This window comes from Anabrus simplex, chromosome 8, assembly GCF_040414725.1.
Source record: "Anabrus simplex isolate iqAnaSimp1 chromosome 8, ASM4041472v1, whole genome shotgun sequence".
NCBI classification, from domain to species: Eukaryota; Metazoa; Arthropoda; class Insecta; order Orthoptera; family Tettigoniidae; genus Anabrus; species Anabrus simplex.
In genome coordinates, this window is record NC_090272.1 from 105,569,594 (window position 1) to 105,578,735 (window position 9,142).

A 9,142-nucleotide genomic window follows, 5' to 3' on the forward strand; every position below is an offset into this window, starting at 1 on the left:
CCTTAATTAAGGTCACGGCCGCTTCCTTCCCACTCCTAGCCCTTTCCAGTCCCATCGTCGCCGTAAGACCTACCTGTGTCGGTGCGACGTAAAACAACTAGCAAAAAAAAAAAAAAAAAGTGGAAACAGAATGTGAGTATCTTAAACTGTTCACGACTTATTTGGGATGGACATCTTAGGTGAATAACAATGCATAATTTGTGAATAACTGTAGATAGGATGTACACCTACTTGGATACTAGAGACGTGCATTATTCGAACCTGAGACGGGGAAGATGTGCTTTGCTACATACGCAACCCCCATTACACATGAGTGGAACGTGTAACAGGGGTGATTGGCAACGCTCTCGAGACCGATTCTCGTGTGCTGCGAGCTGTGCGACGTCCCAGTAACTACGAGTGTAAGCTTGATAGTTATCATCAGCAGTTCTCACATGGAAACGTGTGTGACGATAAATTTTGTCAAAATCCTATGAAAGCACTGCATGTTGAACTATGAGCTTCTTACCATTAACGAAAGTGAATACAGAATGCCAGTATCTTAAACTGTTCACGAGTTGTCAGGTGGACTTCTTAGCTGAATAACCAGTATAATTTGTGAATAATAATTATTAGGATGTAAACCTACCTGGATGCCTCACAATCGTTGTCGGCAGGGTAGTTTCTTGTGATTCAGACCGGGCCGGAGGTGTTCTGTGACGATTCCTCTTCATTGATATTATGCGTTTGTGAGTGCCGGATCATCCGAGAAGTATTTCTGCCGATGTATTTTACTTCTTTTGAATAAGCAACACAGTGGGCTGTGCTATGTGACATCTCTTAAAAATAACCGACATCCACGACTTACGTAGTACGTTGCTTTTCGGACATCGTCTTCAAGTTGTCGCGTACAATTCGACACAGTTCACATTGCACCGTCATATCGAAGTACCCACCTAATTATGACGCGAATACTCTACAGCAATTTAGATTGCACATTCCACTCATGCGTAATGGTGGTTGCATATGCAGCAAGGCGCATCTAGTATCCAGGTACGTGTTCCTACAGTAGCCGTCAGGTTCTGTACTTAAACCACTCATTCGTGTACCTGCCAGTGTATATAATGCCCGAATGCGTATCCTTTATAATTATGTTATACTGTGTCAAAATAGACCTCGGTATAAATGAACGCCCTAGTCGCTTGTTGACACGTACTGTATTTACGAAAATGAGAAGGCCCGTGATTGGCTATTCGCATATTCGGAACAAACAACATTCAGCTCCGACTACCTGCAGACCTACGACACGCTGCTAGCCGCACATTGTGGGGACAACGATCTCGAGATTTCTCGAAATTTCTCGCGAGAAATAATGTCTGCGCTAGTCTCGAGAAATCCCGAGACGTCGTCTCAGACTGCCCATCACTAATTATTATTATTATTATTATTATTATTATTATTATTATTATTATTATTATTATTATTATTTATTTACAGAGTTATGCCCATTTGTGGAGCGCGATAGAACTTATTTAGCTGATGATTTTTTTCTTTTCTCAAAATCTCTTCATGTGGACACTGAAATCCTCCGCTCTTCAGTCCATGATTTATTGGTCCTGGTATTAATTTTCTCAGCAAAATGATGGTTGTTGACTGCTTTTTTTAACTGAGTTTATTATTATTATTATTATTATTAATTATTTATTTATTTATTTATTTATTATTCTACCGCCCCCCCCACACCTGTGAGGTCGCGTATGCGAATTGTGTAGCACATACGGATTTGGCCCTATTTTGCGGCCGGATGCCCCTCCTAATGTCAACCCTATGTTTGTTTTGAGGTGGTTGGTAGTGTTGTGTACATATGAAGAGGAGAGAATTGGGACAAACACAAACACTACAGCCCCGAGCCAAAATAATCAAACGTGATTAAAATCCCTGACCCGTCCGGAAATCAGAATCCGGGACCATCTGAACCGAAAGCCTCAAAGCTCGCGTTTTGGGAGTGTGTAAAAGTAAATCTTTCTTTACAGGCCAATACTTGTGCGGATTAGTGTACATTTGTCCGGTGTATAAACTGGGAAATCATGATCGAAAGTGTAAAGACAATTTTATTACAATAAAAATAGCTAGCTGTATAGTATAGTCTTTATTTGTGCCGAATGGTATAAGTACATCTAAGAGAGAGTTGTTCGTTTGCTTATTAATATATGAAGTCTTTTTTGACGCTTTATGGGCAGTAGTGATAAATTATTTAGAGGTTTTGGTTCTGGAGATTAGGTTATCATTAAAGATACGATACAGTGCAGAAGAATTGCACATCAATACCCATTAATATTTGTTGTATAATAGGTTTAGGCGAGTTTCACAGTGCATACGTTGTATAACAGAGAAGCTTTTCACAAACTTCGTCCATTCAAATGAAAAATTAACTACGCAACATCTTTACGATATAAATTTGAATCTTACGTAAGAGATAAATAACTTTATTTTTTTCAAGCGGGGTTAATTTTAAATGTTTCTTTTAGTGTGCGTAAAACTTTCAAATTATATAATCAAATAATAAAAATGTTATTTAAACCACTCTAAAATAATGCACTGTTAGTGATACAAAATACTGCATGTGGCATTGCAGGTGTAAGTTGATCCGGAGAGAAAGGTAACCTTCCACTTATTAACAGACTCCTGTTGACTTGCGAAAGCACTGGAGCCATGCTGTTTAAGGAATATACTTGGGGACAAAGCAAAATTGCCTCTGTTCCTGGAAGCGAGCTGGAAGCCAACAGTCAATCACACCCTGCAGAGTTGTGATCCTTGTTTAGTATTGAGGGAGTTATCAAACTACTCTCTTCAATCTTTACTGTCTCTTCGTGTCGAGTGCAGTAGACAATTTGACAACTCCGGCTACAGTAGGCGTAGTAAATCCTATAAGCAGCTAATAGACACCTCGCTGTCGCTATAGAATAATACTGTGTGAGGCGAGGTCATGTTTTGCCCCGAAGTATGACTTGTCTACCACTGAACGAAAATTCAGAACAAGAGGGATGGTAGAGTGAAGAGGGTTCAACCTGAATAGGGTCATAATTAAGGTCTACTCTTTGATCATTAAAGCTTCCAAGTAACGTTACTAACTTAACCATACAAAGCACTTAATGTAGCAATAACACAAACAGGTTTTCGGCGACTGTGGGATAGAAAAGAGCTTGGAGCGGGAAGTTCGTTAACAATACCTGTATAATAATAAGCGGCGGCATCGGTGGTTGGGGTAAGTAGGAGACTGCCCACCAGAAATATAACGTCGTTAGTGTATAAATGAAGAGTGTGTTCAAAAGGTGCAGTTTCCACTTCAAAATAATTTTTAGTATTTCGTCCACGTGCATTGTAGCAGTTGAATGCTATCGAATGCCATGAGCAATTCAGACCAGAAAGATGTAATTCCTTTAAAGTAGTACTACACCCGATCAAGGGTACATTCAATGTGCCTTTTATTATACATTTCCTTTCACTTTTCCACAACTTGCTTAGGGCGGAAATAGTGCCTCTTGAACAGACACTCCTCAGATGCACTTATATGAACAAGACGGATACAATTCTTGCTTTAAGAAACAAATGTATTGCTTAGGCATCTCGTTAGCCCAGTCCTCATTTCGTGTTTTTATTTCATCTTCGATCCAGTGGTGGCGTTTACGGGGAAGGGGGATGGCAGTCGCCCCCTCCCCACTTTGGACAAAGCATTACATTTTTATTCCACTTTAGCCGCTTGAAACTAGAATTTTTTTTTAATATACAGACTCTGTTGTCTTATCAGCTCATTATTTCTTTCAATTTCCTTAATTATCAAGAAAAATACTTTGCGGAAATACGTACAAATTGTCGTGCGTCGCGGCTAACCGATTCGTACAGCGCCACAGCAAGCAGTGGGAACTCGCACAGTAGCGTGTAAGCATGTGCTGGGAGGAAGGGTAGCAGGGGTATATTTTTGCCAAGGTCATGGGCACTGATGTATGATTCACCTGCTTGCCGCGCGTATTCGTCAGTCGGCCAGTCTCTCTCAGTCAATATGTCTGTAGTTCTACTTATTGTCTGTTTTTCTTAAGGGTGTACTCAAATATACTAAATGATTTTAATTGTATAATCACGCTGTATTTCTATTTCATTGCAATACACGTGTAATTATTGTTCTTTTGCAGAAAGTTTTATTATAAAGAATTGGATCAAAATCTCGTGAACCTTTACTGTACTCTGTCGAAATTATTTCAGAGAACATCACTGAAGTTACACTTTTGTAACTGTTTTCAATTCTGGTTATCCCCTCCCTCCCCCGTTACATTCCTCAAAAAACGGGTATTTTATATGTTTCTATAAATGTTTGTGCCCCAATCGCTGCTACTGCTTCGGTCGATCATTGCAGTTTTGGTATACTGCTGAATCCCAATCTCAGTTCCTCTGAAGAGAATGCAGGAAATTGACGCTCGAGGTACACGCATGGAAACCCGAAGAGACAGCTCTACTCAAAGCTCCATACTAGGCTTGCAGCTGATTTCTTCTCTCCTTAGTGATCGGTCTTTCTTTTGTCGATACCTTCATTTTTGGAAGGCTCCTTTTTCCATTTTCTCTTCTGCTTGGAGTTAATAAGGGATAGTTATAGGAGATGTACTTCCCCTTTAAATAATCATTACTACCAATGTTATGGGGTAAAATGTCTCAACAAAGTTCAACCGTCACCATAGCTCGGAGTTGATAGTTCATAAAAGGACAATGTTGTTCTCTATTTGTTTGGCCGCTGTAAATGAGAATTAATAATACTGTTATAGTTCTTACGTCCCACTAACTACTTTTGACGGTTTTCGGAGACGCCGAGGTGCCGGAATTTTGTCCCACAGGAGTTCCTTTTTATGTGCCCGTAAATCTACCGACACGGGGTTGACGTATTTGAGCAGCTTCAAAAACTACCGGGCTGAGCCAGGATCGAACCTGCCAACTTAGGCTCAGAAAACCAGTGCCTTAACCGTCTGTGCCACTCAGCCCGGCTGAATGACTATTGCTTTGTGGTCCGGGAGAAATCTGTGTGTAAAATAGTAATAATAATAATAATAATAATAATAATAATAATATTCTGGTCTCAGCAATCGTATTGCAGACATTTTGATTTGATGTCCTTCAGACCGAATGCGTGTCGATTTCGACGTTCTGTTTTATTCCACCAGATGGCAGAGAAATCATAACTATTGGGCGATCTATGGTAGAGTTTTAATTTTGTTGGGTAAACACCAAACGTGCTACAATCACAAGATATCTTTTACAAGTCAACGGTAGTATGACATGGAGTGTCGAATGGACTTCTTTTCTCCCTTTAAAAATCCTACTACTTCTGCCAGGTTTGAATCGATCTTGGAATCCGGAGGCCGAAACCATCACTGATCCATGTGTGTCCAGAGTTTGTGAAACATTTGATTGGTGATCATATGATTAAGGCGAGTGAAGCCGAAATATACTCGAAACACCGTTATGTGTGTTACGATCGCAGGCTATACTGTTCAACAATGTATAGTATTTACTGATGAACAAACACAAGGCGGTCTGTAAAGGAACTGAACCAACAGACTGGGAGAGTCTTTATCTATTACGTCATCGCGGGATAGTTAAATGTGTGGCTCAGCAGGCTTTTCTTAGACCCAGGCACATATGACGCTATTCTACCTACCCATACACCTGATTGCTAAGGTTGCTTTCATCATGTCACCGTGGTCTACTGTAGCTGATAATAATAATAATAATAATAATAATAATAATAATAATAATAATAATAATCTTTTTCTACCACTTTTCCCACACCTATGGGAATGAGGGTGCGAACTGCGTCGCACATGTGGATTTGGCCCTGTTTTACGGCCGAATGCTCTTCCTGACGGCAACCCTATATGGAGTGATGTAATCACTATTGCGTGTTTCTGTGGTGGTTGGTAGTGTGGTGTGTTGTCTGAATATGAAGAGGAGAGTGTTGGGACATACACAAACAACCAGTCTCCGAGCCAGAAGAATTAATCAGAAGGAATAAAATCCTTGACCCGGCCGTGAATCGAACCCGGGAGCCTCTGAACCGAAGGGCAGTACAATGACCATTCAGCCAACGAGTCAGACAATAATAATAATAATAATAATAATAATAATAATAATAATAATAATAATAATAATAATAATAATAATAATAATAATAATGTTATAGGTTATGAAGGCAAAAGCGAGTGCAATGGATTTGCATTAGAATTTTGTTTACCGGAGATCAACTAACAGACAACGAAGATTATAAGAATAGTTTTTAGCCACTTCTGTTTGATTAAACTAGTTTTGTTGTTGTTGGGGAAAATGTTTAAGTTGGCAGGGCCTTTGTTTTGTTTACGAATAGGTACAGATTTTAGGCTAGTCTTACCTGGTGAGCCGGATGTCAGTTCACGGAGGTCGTTAGAGGCAACAGCATCGTGGATACAAACTATTTGGAGACGGTGAAAAGTTTAGGAAAAGTGTATACATACTGTGTTAGACTGCGGTGTTCAAATGAAATAATACAACATATTGAATGCAAATATGAAATAACAATACAAAAGTGGCTCTAACATTAATGAGAAGGCCATAAAGAAGAATTAAAACTGAGAAAGTGTGAAACTGGGAAATGCGACCATTTTCTTTATTGCTACTGGCCAGCAGTGTTGTTCATATTGTCTCCGACAGACCTCGCATCATGTATAGCTACAGGGTTGCCACATTCTGTGAAAATAAGAAAACCGCGAAGTTTGAAACTGTCATGGCGTGTGCTGATTGCGATCGGACTATCTTTAATATGAGTGTATTGAATTTGATCTTTCCTGTTTGTCACTTTGTAGGAGCATCTTGACCAGTCTCTGTCATGGAAACAGTGGCCTTTGCGGAGCCACATTTCCTTCCAGGGGCTCTCTTCTATGGTCGCGGCGCATACTGTCCGCACAGCAAGAAAAACTCATTTAGGAGCTGTGCATATATTTGTAGAAGTGTCCAGGCCAATCTCTGTCATGGAAAAACACTGTCACTTCCAGCCAGGGGCTCTGTTCTATGGTCGCAGCGCATACTGTCTGCACGGCAAGAAAAATGTGATTCAGTCAGGTGTCAACAAGCCAGTTGAGTGCATTGTGAGGTCATTCGAGCCGAACCATGTTGGATCTCTAACCTATCCTTCGTAGGATGGGCATCAAAGCTTTAACACAGTAAGATTCTATGAATATTGTGCTCCATAAGAAAACCAATTATCTCTGTACTCAGCTTGCCGTCCATACACAGGCCTACATACAAACATAGACAGTACACAGAACTCGATAAGAACATGTTTCTAACCAGTAAATGAAATGTCGCTAACAGACTGTTGCCAGAGTCAGGATATTACTTCTTTGCGCCCTTCACGTTGAAAAATGAAGATAAAGATGAAATACGACTCGTTTTTGTCAATCTAGAGAAGAGCGATGAACTTTTGTCTCATGAATCTGAAAATTTGGAACAAGTTTTCTTTTTTGAAAAGCTTGTCTAATCAGACTTTACAAGTAGGGTCATACTTGAAACGGATGTCTCGAACAACCCCCATTTACCAATTCGAGACGCAAACGGAATACAATAAAATAACCCTATATCGCTCTCAAATTTTTGGCATTTGAGTATTCTGAAATAATGTAAACAATGTATTGTTATATGAGAAGTACTTACTGATATACCACAAGTAATTATAATTTGTAATTTAAGTTCTTAAACATCTGAACTACATTTTTTAGCGGACTAGCAGTCCTTAAGCACAAAACTTATATTAAAAAATAAAGCAGTGTGTCAGTTATTCATTAGAAATGTATGAACATCCAAAATTTTGTTAAATAATGTAATAAATAATACCAAATATCACTATAAGGAATTCTACATTCTAAATAGTTGAAGTATCGATATTGAAGATTTCATTACCGAACTGTTTAGTTTTAAAGTTAAAGTCCTGAACGCATGCAAATTGTGGTCAATATATCTGTGTGAAGACAGTACCTGTGTGCTGGCTAGCTGCTGGCGAGCGACTGAATGGGCCGTACGCGAGGAATAGTTTATACGGACGGCTGTTGAGCAATCTCAGGGACCGTGATTGCGTCACATTCCGCGAGCATGCCAATACCACGTGCAACGCCAGGGATTAATCGTCCCTGAAGAAATAATTTATTTCTTCACCACAGGCACTTATAAAGATTATTTTGATGAGAATATGCAATGTAACCGTTACAAGCAAGTATTTTGTGCAACTAATTTCCATTCACGAGTTTTTAGAGGTCAGGGATTATCATGTTTTTCAGAATTATCAGGGATAAGACGCATATTTAGAGGCCCTGAACGGACGGCAGGGATGGAATATGATCTTACAAACGAATCGGAACAGTCTTCATACTTGTGTCAAGCTGAATCCCTATTACGTTTCTTATCGCTGTGACTAAGTAGTGTCTGTTTGATAGCTGCTCGATCTTTGTCAACAGTACCTATTTAATGTTTTCATTGGACCTAGCCAGTTCAGGTATCCTTTTAAATATATACATAAATTGTAGCGGTGACTAGGGGGGGAGGCGAGGGGGACTTTGTGGAGAAAAAATAATTTTTTTATTCCATTTTAGCCGCCTTTAACTGGGAATTGTTAAAAAAATTGTATAAAACCCTGCTGCCTTTTCAGCTTATTCTTACCTTTATTTTGTTTAATTATGAGGAAAAATACTTCGTGGAAATAACGCACAGAATGTCGTTCGTCGCGGCTGACCGAACTGTACAGCGCCACAGTAGTTATAACATGCTTTGAGACTTAAGGGTAGCAGGGGTATATTTTAGCCAAGGTCACCCGCTTGTGCGCATTCGTCAGTCTGGCAGGCTCACTCAGTCCGTACTTCTATTTAGTTGTAATGCATGTGTAATTATTGATCCTTTGGTGAAATATTTTTTGCATAGTACGATTATAACCCCACTTTAGTTGGTAGACTGTCAACATACTATCGAAATTCGCTCAGAGAGCATCAGGAACTTAACTATTTTATACCCTTTTTTTATGTTGATGTCCGGTTGCATGGATAAATGGTTAGCATGCTGGCGTTTGGTCACAGGGGTCCCGGGTTCGAGTCCCAGTAGG

At 39.7% G+C, this 9,142-nt stretch overlaps 1 protein-coding gene across 1 annotated transcript in view; it reads right to left on the reverse strand.

Moving 5' to 3' along the window:
* Positions 1-8,056, reverse strand: part of LOC136878866 (S-adenosylmethionine synthase) — a 115,441-nt gene extending 107,385 nt beyond the window's left edge. The window contains exon 1 of the mRNA XM_067152424.2: positions 8,029-8,056. The gene's annotated coding sequence lies outside the window, so the exon portion shown is untranslated. The remainder of the gene's footprint in view (positions 1-8,028) is intronic.
* Positions 8,057-9,142: the final 1,086 nt, after the last annotated feature.